This window comes from Harmonia axyridis, chromosome 7 (assembly GCF_914767665.1).
Source record: "Harmonia axyridis chromosome 7, icHarAxyr1.1, whole genome shotgun sequence".
NCBI lineage: Eukaryota > Metazoa > Arthropoda > Insecta > Coleoptera > Coccinellidae > Harmonia > Harmonia axyridis.
Window position 1 is genome coordinate 21,707,305 of NC_059507.1, and position 13,623 is coordinate 21,720,927.

The window sequence follows — 13,623 nt, forward strand, 5'->3', positions numbered from 1 at the left end:
ACAATAACAACCACAATCACAATTACATATGAAATTGTAGGCTATAAAAATTGGCTACATAAAATAAAAAAAATATTGTATAAACTCGATTAAAACTTATATTCCATAAACTCCTCGGTGAGCAGAGCCTTCATACTCCTCTTGAAAGCTAAGCTATCAAGTAAAATTATGTAATCGGGAAGTTTGTTGAACATTTTTAAAGAGAAATAGATATGCGTGTTCTGTGTTCTATTCGATCGATGCATTGGGGCTAAAAATTTGTGCTTTGACCTTGTATGATGTTCGTGAATCTGTGCATGTTTCATAAATGTACTTCTGTTTTCATGAACGTACAAAAAGCAGTATGTAACAAAATGGCAGGGTGGGTAATGGCCTGCAACTAGTCTTCTGGTCAATTCCCGCTATCAACCTCAAGGCATTTTTCTGCTTCACAAAAACTCTGTTTCTATCTCGGGACGATCTCCAGAGTATTACACAGTAGACTATACATCCGTGAAACTAAGAATGGTAGGTAATAGAGCAGAGCTTCATTTTCGGATAGTATTGTCCTTATTTGCCTTATCGCAAACATTGCAGTAGAGAGCTTATTACATAACCTGTTCACATGTTGCGTCCATGTCAGATTGCCGCTGATTGTTACACCGAGTAAGGAGATGCAATCAATATTAAGCTGTCTGGTGGTAACGACCAAATTTGTGTTTTCTCGATATTGACCTTCATATTATTGCTTTTGAAGCATTTAACAGCATTTTGCCCAGATGTTTCGGATTTTTTTGGAGAAGTCGCCCTCATTTTGCCCTATTTAAAAATGATGTATCATTAGCAAACAATATTTCTACATCTGTAGCAACATTGCACACCTATACATCTGCAGCAACATTGCACACCAGATCGTCCATATGAATTAAAAACATAACTGGTCCAAGTTCAGATCCCTGAGAGACCCCCGGAATGATTTTTCGCTTTGTGGACCTACTGCCATTCAGATCAACCAACTGTTGTCGGTTTTGGAGGAAGGATGTCATCTGATCCAAAGCATTGCCTCTAATTCCTATGTGGCGTAATTTGGATGACAGTTTCTGGTGGTCAAAAGCCTTGCTTAGATCCATACACGTTAAAATTGCCTCATCTGAACCATCCAATGCCTTCGTAATGAACTCTATTATATTAACTAGTGCTGTTGTTGTGAATTTTGATTTTCGAAACCCATGCTGCTGGGCAATCTACAGTCACAACAAAATTTAAAAATATTCATAAATACCCTCTTCATTCGTGAAACATATGCCTAGAAGATACCATGCCTTCAACTGTTCTGCAATTTCAGGAAAAAAAAATGGAATATCCCCTCTTTTTGGACCTTTACAAGGAATATTTGTTTACCCCATTTAATTTAAGACAAAGATTCACCCTAATGTTTGCACTTATTTGGTAACATTCTGTATACAAGTCAAATCTTTTTTTTTTCAGATTTCTTCTTGAATTTCCTACAGTTCTGATGGTGTGATCAGCTTGAAACTTCGCACGAAGCTTGACCTTGCTATTTCATAGAATCCAGAATCTCAAAGACCGTCGGATTTGTGGTCAGGAAAATCAATCAATTAATAGTTTCGAAGATATTTGCAACATTGTCATCAATCATAGTATGTTTTGGCCAGAGCCACTTCATTGTTCAACGTTATCAAAACTTTTTCCTAACTGACAAATGCTATCTCTAACAGTTTTATCAATTATTTCCTCATTCATCTAGTATAGGATCATAAATAACAAGAAATTTAATATTGAATCATAGAGTTAAACCGATGAGTTTTCACTTTAAGAATTTTTTCAAAATTTGAGCCGAATTGTTTCATTATTATAGGAAATAAATTTCATCAGGTAATCGTTCGACATGAAGCCAACTACTTGATTTTTGTATCTTTTCTTGTTTCAAATTCCAATCAGAATCACATCTATATTCATACTCAAAATGAAACACCATTTCTACTATAGCCCTTGCGATATTGCAGAAATAAAATAAGAAGGTATACGTATATAATGGTCAAAGTGGAAATAAATGCAGCAAAGATGGAATACATGAATATAAATTAAGGCAATATCACGAGATACGAGCCAGCAGATAGCAAGTTATGCTAGCAGTAGAAAGTAACAATTTTATGGGAAAACATTTCATAAATGTAGTCAACTTCATTTGGAGGCAGATAGATGAATTTTCAATTCCATTTCTGGATTTCACACATTTCGAAGATATAAAAATTTCAGGCAGTGTTAGAATAGTAATTTTTGCTACAAGTGCAGTAGAAATTGTTGAACAAATTGTGCGAGAATATCGCAGATTCGCACAGATTTCATGCTATGATTGATTATTGTATGTTGGTAATCGGAACTCTTCTGTCTATTATCTGTCAAGTTTGGAGAGAAGTGTTCTGCTAACCCACATTTTTCAATGCAAAAATCACTAAATTATTCAAATATTCCATTAATTTCAATGAAAATTCAGTGAATTAGAGAAAATAATGTATAATAGCCGTACAGGGAAGGCTCATTCTACCACCAGTTCATTCAAAAACTCGTGGAAGAGTATTAACGCACTTGTATTATAAATAACTTTTGAATATGTTGTGATCCAATTTGAAAAAGGAAGAGATATATTCTATAGCAGCCGAGGAAACATTTTTTATAACCAATTCATTATCGACAATATTAAACGAACTAAAAGATCACCCACTTCTTATATAAGGGATTCAAAACTAAGACCAGAAGGAGAAGAATCATTACTATTATGAGAGGTCTTCAGAAAAAACCATATACGTCAAGAAGTTAGAGCAGAAAAAATATTCTATTGTGAAAAGAAAACGATTAATCGAACTCAGAAAATGAGTAGAGTTTCAACACTTTCTGCAAAACCTAAACTGTGTATAGCGAATCCGAATTCCAAATATTATGATCATCTAAAAAAAAGGCAAAAAGCCATCCCTCTACATGCAACACCTTCGTACCCACCCTTTCAACAAAAAACATGCAAATTATGAACTTGAAATCAAATAAAATTATCTCTAAAATCCTCAAGATACCATACGATAAATATTTAATTGTCAAATGTAATACGCCTTCGAATAGGTTGGAAGATTAGATTTAGGAATCAAAGGTTCTAGAACTCTTGCAAAAATATAGAAAGACAATAATTGAGAATTAAATATGGAATGATGAATAAAGAATGAGATAAAACAAAAACTAGATAGCAAAACCGAAGAAAACAACTACAAACAAAGAAGACAAAAATAGCCTATAGATGAAAAGACCAACGCACCGGAATTTGTTAAAAATAACTCCACATACACACAGGAATACCGTGTAAAACTACTCATGCGCAGAACACACCTTAAAGTAATTAAAAAAAATCCGTTTTTTCCGCCAAACTCCGGCGTTTCGGGGTTATTGGGCTCTGCTAGGATCCTCCTGATCTCTGCCTCTGGACGGTGGGCCGGAAAACACCCGCGGAACTGGGGGAAAACTATGGAAAAACCGGAACGGACAGTGACGGAACATTAAGGTTATCACTACTTCGGGGAAGGCGCGCTACGTTGACGCCGAGAGACGGGATCGCGACTGGCATCGGGACGGAGGCGTCGTGCGACTGCGCCTGCCCTCCAACGCCCTGTCGCTTCGCAGCTAGGGGATGCTGGAATCGGGGGTTAATCGGTTCACCCCTCGCGATCGATGGGGGAGGTTGATCTTTGATCCGGTTTGGCGTTGTTGAAAGGTATACAGGGTGTTGGGGAATAAGTGCGATAAACTTTAGGGGATGATTCTGCATGAGGAAATATTTACAGTTTGTTATATGACTTCTAATAATAATAATAATAATAAACATTTTTATTCTCCAAAAATCATTACATATGCTTCTATACAATAAAATTGGGAAACGTCAAAAGAAAAACCAAAATACAAATTAAATTAATCAATTCAATCCTGAGAGGAACTCTGAAATATTATAAGGTTCTTGATAAAGCAATAACCTGTAGATCTCTTTCCGAAATGATTTGAAATCATTTATTTCTCTTATATGTACTGGTAGTGAATTGAATAGCTTTATACACATATATGTTGGAGATTTTTCCGTAGATGCCAGATAATGCCGAGGATAAAAGAAAAAATTATGTCTCGTGTTGTGGTAATCTATCTTTTTGAACTTCCTGAAATATTCTGTTTGCTTGAATATGAACTGTAAACACTTGTAGATTTACAAAGCTAGTAAAGTGAGAATGTTATTGCCTCTGAAAATGCCCCGACAGGTTTCTCGAAACTTCGAGTTAAAAATACAACCGCATGGCAAGTTTTTGAATTCGGAACACACAATTTGATTCTTGACTACTGCCCCAGATCAACAGTCCATAACTCATGAGAGCCTGAAAGTTTGAATAATAGATCGTTTTCAAAAAATCTACAATAAATTCAGATTTAAGGACACGTAAGGTATATAAAACTTTGTTAAGCGATTTACAAAGATGTTGAATATGTTCAAACCAATTAAGGTGTTGATCCACAATAACTCCCAAAAATTTGGTACTATATTTCAGTTGTATCTCTTCGTCCAAAAATTGTAAGCCCTCAGTTACCTCAGTTTTACGCAGCTTATGTGAGAATAGTATAAACTCGGTTTTCTCAGTATTCAATTTCAAACTGTGTGACTCACACCAAAGGTTCATTGATGTAGCAGCTATATTAGGAACGTTCTGAAGGTTTATGTGATCATTCGCACGAAGAACGATGTTAGTATCATCGACGTAATTCACAAAATTCTCCCTGATCGATGGTATGTTGTTTAGCATTTCGTTAGTATAGATCAAAAAGAGTATGGGTCCGAGGTGGCTGCCTTGGGGAACACCCTCAATGATCTTGGATATTTCCGATACATATTCTTGACCTTCGACTGTTATTAAAACAAATTGAGTACGTTCTTGTAACTAGCTTTTGAAAAGCTGCAATTGGTTTCCTCTGATGCCAAATGCTTCTAGTTTTTCGACCAGAAGAACGTGGTTAACTGAGTCGAACGCTCTCGAAAAGTCCAAGAAGAAACCCAAAACCATGTCATCAACCTCCAAGCCCTCGTATATCAATTGTTAGCAAATGCTTCGTATTACGAGATACGAGGTATATTATATCCAAAGTCACTTGGAGGAAGCCAGAATATTTCAATTATAGAAGGGTTGTCCAAGTTTATGGAAATTCCTTTGGAATTTATGATTTTATTGCTAACAATACGCTCAAATGAACCCCGGTATTTAGCAAATCGGCTTGGAAACAAGAATGTTCCGATTTGATTCTTCATATTGGCTGAATATTCCCCGTTCCACTTCGAGGGCGTTTTGGTTACACTCAATGGTTGTATCTATCACTTATTAATTACTTCCTAATGATTCGCATAGACCAGTGTGGTCCATAAGGGTATTATCGAAATGCATTTTTACGTAGTTTTAGTTCGTTGTGCGACTGATGTTTTTAATGATTTTGACGATGATGTTTGGCAAAATTGTATGGCTTATGTAAAAAAAGATGAATATTTTGCGATCAAATCTATTCCTCCATTTACTTTCAAAATCAGTAATGATATGGCGAGTTCTGAAGAAAATGATTTCACATCCTAAAGATGTTCATACCATGGAAGACAAAATTTTCGGTGATATACGAAAAGGACTAGGTGAGAAATATTAACCAAAAAATTTTTCAGTACATTTTCTGATTTCATCAATGATATTAATAGTTTCATTAATCATGTAGAATAGGAATATGACCTTGAGACTCCCTAATTTGCTACGTCAAAATAGCAGCCGCGTACTCAGATCAAAAAATAAAATCAAAAAGTATTTCATAGAAAATAAAAATATTTCACCATTTCCCGCCATCAGTCGAGACAGTTATAATAATAGGTTACCAATATCTTTGAATATTTATTCTGATTCTGAATAAGAAAAAATTAAGAGTTACCAAGAAAAAACTCGAACGAAGGAAATGCCACAATTTCTAACTGAGTGGAATAGTCTATGACTTCCGGAAAACATAGAAACTAAAAGTCGATATTTGGATAACTAAATTTGACATTTCATGAAATGCCATTAATTATTCGTAATTGAAATTTTTATTGGTTTATGGGTTTTTCAACCATCTAACGAACGAATGAAATTCATGAAATTTCGAATTTTAAGCTTTCTATGTTTTCTGGAAGTCATAGAGCCTACTCCATTCAATGAGAAATTAATTGCAGGTTTTCTTTAGTTCAAGTTTTTCCTCGATAACTCTTAAAGTATAGAGTTTGCCTGAGACCATTTCTTTTTATACGTAAAATTGAATGAAAAAATAAAAAATATAGGTTGTTCCAAAAAACTTTTTCATAACATTTTTTATAAGAATCGCATAAACTTATGAACCGATGAGCTTATAACCAAGTATTGGCATATTGCTGAAATTGTTATCAACTAAGCTATCTGATAATGCAAAAATATAATGGGTGTGCCATTTGAAATAAGAAAGTAGAAGTCTGTTTCCGGTTAGGAAATTGTAGAGGCCTGAAAATATTTCAGGGAGAAAGATCATCATCTCAAAACCCAATACACAAATTTTCAGCACAAAATTAATATTAGTTTACCATAGACGTCTAATAGGCCATCGTGGTGAATCACTCAGTATATCATTATCATCCAGCCTTCTGCTTTATGGATTTCTCAACAATCCCAACGAACAATGAATTACAAAACAAGAAATGTCTAATTTCTGTGATTTCCTGAAGTCACAGACTACTCCACACGGTTAGAATTTGCGGTTTTTTCTCATTTAAAGTTTTCCCTTGATAACTCTTGAAGTATTCATTTTAGATATAGGATTTGCTTAAGAAACCTATCCTCTTTTCATATGTAGAATTGACAGAAATAATGAAAAATATAGATTCTAATTTTGAAATCTTGAGTTTTGCTGAATTTGAGCTGTCCAAGTTCACGATCTTTTGATAAATACCCTGTATCTACATTTTTAGTCTAAACCGCAACAGTTTTATAATACTACGTATTTTTTGGAATCGAAAGTGAAAAAGGTTTTTCCTCGGAAAAATTTTTCTGCAGAAATATTAAAAAAAAAAGATGCAAGAACATACTGGGTGTGCAATTTGAAATAAGGAACTAGTAGTCTATTTCCAGTATAACTGGAAGTTGTAGAGATCTGAAAATATTTCAGGGAGAAAAATCGTTGTCTCAAACCCCAATATGTAAATTTTCAGCACGAAACTAATCAGTTCTCCACAAACGTCTAAAAGGTCATAGCGGTGAATCACCCTGTAAAAGGAATACGTTCACAAAATGCTAGTTATTCAAAAATGTAAAATATCTGAAGAAGCTGTATAGCGAAACAATTGTTATACTAAATAATTAGGAGTGGAAATAGAATAACTGTCAATTATCTCCATTCATTTATTGGTTTGTAGGCAATATTCAGGTTTAATTTGGAAAGACTAGTAGGAGAAAGACATGAATTTTCTTCTCTCGTACAAGAGATCTGACTTATCCGAAAGTGAAAGCTACAAAATTTCAAATTAAATAAACTGTGCACTGTTGCTAACATTTCACCAATATCCTTGTCCATCGAAAAGTTTTGAGACAATATTCAATTATACACCGATTCACGAGACATAGTTCTCGAAACATCACCAGAGCTCAGTTCAAATGGTGTTGAAAATTCAATGACATTTCACGGAGCTTGATTTTAAAGTTTTTTTGCGAACGTCCAAGAATGTTATTATGGAAATGATCCCAATATGGCAGGAGGCGAAACACCAAAACGATTATACCACGTCGTCAAGGTGTATTCACTTATCAACTATGGGAAATTCACGGATCCTATTGGTTCATCAAAACGTGAGTTATATATAATCCAAATTGTCGCATTGTTCTATCCTTCAAACGGATTTATCTTGACAGGGGATGAGAATTCCAGAAAAATTTGAGAAATAAAATATATTTTTGGCTTCCACAAAGTAAAGACATCTATTTATTCTTCACCCCGTATATCATAATTTCTACTACAAACGATTTATGTAGTCTTGACGAGTTCGTAGACAGCCGATCTTGTTGAATTTTCGTATTGTCCACTTGAACACGTTCCAAACGAGTTTAAACCTCACCGTGCTTCAAGGGGATTATCGCCCTTGTAGGTGCTCGGGGTTCAAGCGCTCTGAAGAGTTTCAAGTGTGAAATTGAAACGATAACAACTGATAAGCCAATCAGGAAAATATCCATCTCCATATTTCGTCCTGATCCGACTTAAAAACATCGGGAGCTTATGGAAAATGGTGTTTGTTTTTTAAAAGGAGATTAATTTTTAAATAGGTAGAAGTTGTTCAGAAACTATTGAGTTATACACTGAGAGAAGTGTTTATTTGATATTATCGAAAATGCATTATAGTTAATAAATTATTTATTGGATATATGGACAAACAAATATTAGTTTGATGGAAATAAATAATTTATTTGAAATCTCACCAATAATCATCATTTATTATTAAACATTCATTTATTTAAGCATAACTTATATTAATAATGCTGAAGAAATATCCATTTGAAGGAAATAAATATAGTTGAGGTTAATATATCATTGAGTTATAATAATAACCTTATTTATATGTAATATGTATTCATGCTGAATAAAAATAATATTTCAATTCAGTAATGGTTAACGTATTTCTTAGATAATTATTTTGGTTGTTTCTATTATCCGATTGTTAGGGTCTGAGAAGAACCGTTTGCCAAACTAGGTAATTTTTTAAAGTTCATATTGTGGATATCCGGGTTTGAACCCTAGTCATCTGGATTGCATTTGTTCACTCTAACCACTGTTCTGCCAACATCACTAATCAGTAAGGTACAAACGATCTAAACCTAAAATTCAGTACCGATGTGCTAAGCAGCGGCGTTCAATAAGCCCATAGGAACACAGATTTTATGTTTAAAAAGGAAATTAAAATCAAAGGAAAAGTTCAAGGACAGATCCTTCAAAGAGATGCGCTTCTCTTTGAGGAATGTGTCCTTAAACTTTTCCACAGATTGTATCGCTAGAATTATGTTAGTTTGTTAATTATTAATAAATCATATATTCTGAGTGAATCAATCATTGAATTCTTATAAGAGTTTATTCATAAATAGCAAATTTTCGTCAACTACCAGTTGAAAATTTGATGATAATGAATTTATGTTATTTTTGGAGATAACGTAAGTTCATATAAATTTTTATAACCGAAATATATTAAATATTATCAAATACCTTGTAAACAAGTATTTTATTCTCTATTAATGAACTTTTTTGAATGCATAATAAAAGTATTAATGAATTTGAATATATTGAATATATATCTGTTGTGATAGTTGTGAATAAATAACCTCCAAATAATTGCTTTATTAATGAAAAAATATGGATTTTTCTCAGTGTTACACCTTCAATATCAATTTTCAACGATTGTTTTCATGAAATTAATTTATTCTGCCAAAAGAGTGTTCCATTTATGCATCAAATGGAAGAATTAATTTTTCATTGGTAAATCATATTTTAATGACAATCATAGATTTGGGTGTATTATATTTGCTTAATTTTCGAGCTCTCGTTTCCGAACTTAGCGATTTATCATTTCAAAACGATTTCAGTATTTTTCGAAGTTTCAGGAAATGATCTAAAAGGATAAGGTTCGACTCACTGACGACGAATTTCCATCGTCAAATTCGTTGTCCACCAATCTGGTAACACGATAACTCTTTAACGGAAAACCTAGAGAATGTCGTATTCCACGGATGAGTTCGTTGATGGGCAAAATCAGACTAGGGGTTTAGTAAATATAGACGTTCAAAATTTGATTTCAAAACTGCATATTCGATAGAAATACAATTTCTATTGTATTTAGAAGAAAATTTCACTTTGATCGCGTCACTAGAACCAGAAAAAATGAAGCAGAATTCAAAAAAAATTATTCAATACATATTTATAATATTTTTTTTTCACTTATTTATAATAGTATTTTTTTTCACTTATTTATACTTTCTTTATGTAACAACAGAAGAGACTAGGTTGGAAATTAGTTAGTGTATGTTATATAATTACCAGAATGTTTATGTCGAATTCTGGATTATCAGACCCCTCATCCTAGATAAACTAACCAACACAAATTTAAACTGAGGTGTGTCCCAACTTCGAGAGCCTATTGAAGTTTCGGGAGGAATGCCTACTGGAAATCTGAAAATTGAGATTTGATATTTTTCAATAAGTCAAGTTCAAGTATTTTTGTGATCTCCGGTTATACAGAGAATGAAAATAATTTTTGTAAAAAAAAAATTATTTTTTTCATTTTATTTCTCTGACATCGTTAGATATTAAATTCTGAACGTTTTCCGTTTCAACTGTTGCATTTTTAGTTTTCAAAAATATCAAAAAATAAAATCTAAAAAAATTACAATATGCGTAATCAGTATTTTATTCATAAATAGAACAAGACTGAAATGTATACTGCCACTTTTGATTTCAAGAATTTCAAGAAATATCATCAAAGGATATTTCGAATATTATGTTGAAATTGTGAAACAATCATAACTTTTGCTTTTCAAATTAGAACACTGTTTTAAGATTGCGTTGGATTTTTCGTGGAAAATTATAAAAGTTTTTGTTCTAATATGATTATGCTTTATACGCATTAATTTCTTTTTATGGGGGATTTTCTCGATTCATTTGCACGAGTATGTAAAGTCAAATTCATCAAATCTGTTTCATAGGAACATTGTTGAGAAAGTAGTTGATGATGAGGAGAAGTAAATTCGAGTGCAATTACCTATTTCGAAAAACAAAAAAAAAATTGAAAAATTTCTCTACGTACAGCATGAATCAAGAAAAATGAATAATTGAATTGAATAATTCATGAATTATTTAGATATAAGGGCAGTTTCATTGCACCGCGTCCTTTTAGTCTATTGTGCCCCCAATCAGAACTGTTCTCGCCATTATTTATCGTAGTCTGCAGCTCGCCCTCCAGTTTCAGAGTTCTACTGAACTCTAGCATCTGGGATGGCTTCAAGTAGGTTACTTCGTCACTTCTACAAGTCTCTTGTTCAATTTTTGACCAACAGAACATTCTCAATGAATGTCGGACAAGCGGATTCAGAGCCCAGGGAGGTGCTTAGCGGTGTGCCTCAGGGGTCGGTACTTGGCTCTCTTCTGTTTTTAGCATATGTAAGTGACTGACTGCTTCTATTGTCTCACCAAGTGCATCCTATGCGGACGATGTCAAGTTTTACGGAGAGGCTGAGACTTGCTATGGACAACTCCAAGAGGATCTTAATAGGGTTTCCCTCTGGTCATCTCGTTGGCTAATACCCCTTAACCAGTCAAAGTATCGTGTTCTCTAACTGGGTGCAAACAATCCCCGACACAGTTATTGTATTGATGGCCTTGGAGTAGAGGATTGTAACACACACGTTGACTTGGGTGTGAGTTGATATCTCCTGGTCAAGCCACATAACCAAAACACTGAACAAAGCAAGGAGACTCCTCTTTATTATACAGAAATCTTTCCAGGGATGTGATGTCGTTACCGTAGGCCAGATTTATAAAACATACCTGAGGCCAACCTTAGAATTTGCCGGACCTGTTTGGCACCCTTGACTCAGAGGCGATCTGATGCTCTTGGAGGGGTTTCAGCGCAGAATGACTCGTCTGCCTTATGGTGTCTTGAGACCATCGTATCCGGAGAGGTTGGAGAGGATGGGGCTGTCTTCACTGGAGGATCGACAGCTGCGCGGGGATTTGATCATCATCTTTCGTACCCTCCATGGAATGGTCGGTACCGATATCTCGCATTTATACCAACTGAACACAAACAATCTACGTTGTCACAGTTTATAACTCAAGCGTGAAAGTTTTCGTGCGAAGTGCCGCGAATATTTCATTTCTAATAGAGTGTTCAGTGTATGGAATAGACTCCCCGGTGACGTCGTGAATGCACCTTCCGTAAATACCTTCAAGAACAGACTTGATGTCTGGTTTGAAAATGGGTTTCGCATCTGAACATTCTGTTTATGCTCTTAGTTTTGTGTTTGTTACTGGTTCTTAGTTATATTACTGTTGTCTGTATATATACATATGTTATGTATATATGTTCAACTATTTTTTTTACCTTTCTTTGAGTTCAAAGGCTTTTGCCTTATATTTAATAATAATAATAATAATAAAAAGACTGCCTCGGTAGTGCAGTGGACAGAGATGTCGACTGTGGTGCCGAAGGTACCGGGTTCGACTCCTGGCTAGGTCATGGATGTTGTACATGTCTGGTGATGGTGAGCTTAGAGGCTAATGATCATAGCAGTCGACGCCTTCAGCGAAAGGAAAAAAATAATAAAATTTTTTTGCATTGGCTAGCGATGACGAAGCACTAGGTAATCCTAAGTTTCTTTTTCCTCTGCAAACAATATGCACTCGTCATTTTCTACTAGACTCATTCTCATGAGTTGCTTCCTGAGGCGGTAATGCCCTATGAGGAATACAATGGGGAGATGTAGCATATTCTTGCTGAGATCCAGATTCTTCTTAGATCGTAGAAAATTTCGAAGAAACTTTTTGGAATGATCCAACCCAAGGAGATTCGGTATTTTTTCCCTGAAACTCTTTCTTCTAGATGCATTTACATATACCACAGAAAGGTTCCGGGACAACAGAAGGTGTTTATGCTTCTTTTATAGCAAGTGTGTTTGCCTCTTCATTTTCTTTGATTCTCTAGTGACCTGGAAACCCAGAATAAACAGGCCTTGTTTTTCGTGCCTATTTAATTGAGTTTCCTTCGGTACTCCACTACCACCTTAGAATCGATGATATGTCAGCTGAATGATTTGATTGCGACCTGACTGCCAAAACTGTAATGCACATTTCTGATTGGGTTCATTTCCAAACAACTTTCGATAGCAAGAATTTCCGGCTGAAAAACAATTGGACTGCGGCCTTACCATAGTGAGCATTTGGTGACAATTATGGTCGAATCTTTTTTGGAATTTATCCACACAAAATTTGAAAGATCGTGTGATGACATTTCGTAAATTGGAAAAGTGAACGACTTTGCCACATTTTTCTACTTCGAAAATGTAAAGACTTTTTAGGATATTGAGAACAAAAGAGTGATTATGTATATAGGTATTGAGAATTTCATTAATGATATTTTGAAAAGTATTTGGAATGGTGTAACAGTTGAAACAGAAATGGGTGATTTTTATAGTTTGATAAGAAATTCACATGTCGTGTTTTATATTTTTGAGAAAGTAAAAGAACCGATTTTATTTGTTACAAAAATGTTTATTATTTATAATAATTTCGGAACTTATGATAATGAAAAATGAATGATTACACCAATGGATTCTATTGAAAAAAGTGCCTCTAAAATGTTTGTGTTTCATGTTTTTAGGACTTACAATGAATTTTCCAATTTTTTTTTTATGAAGAGTGTTTTTTAGAGCTATAGAACTTAAAATTGCAATAAAACAACGATGGATTATTCGATTGACAAGAATTTCATTTATCCGCAAGATAATCTTGTGGCATTACATTTTTAATATGATT

General features: G+C 34.2%; 1 protein-coding gene across 20 annotated transcripts in view; it reads right to left on the bottom strand.

Annotated features, from left to right (window-relative positions):
* Positions 1–13,623, bottom strand: part of LOC123684747 (protein turtle) — a 216,420-nt gene that overhangs the window by 93,182 nt on the left and 109,615 nt on the right. Inside the window, exon 1 of one of the 20 annotated variants that reach the window (XM_045624154.1) lies at positions 3,379–3,604. The exons of the other annotated variants lie outside the window; for them this stretch is intronic. The gene's annotated coding sequence lies outside the window, so the exon portion shown is untranslated. Of the gene's footprint in view, positions 1–3,378; positions 3,605–13,623 lie in introns of those variants that run through there. 20 annotated transcript variants of the gene reach the window in all.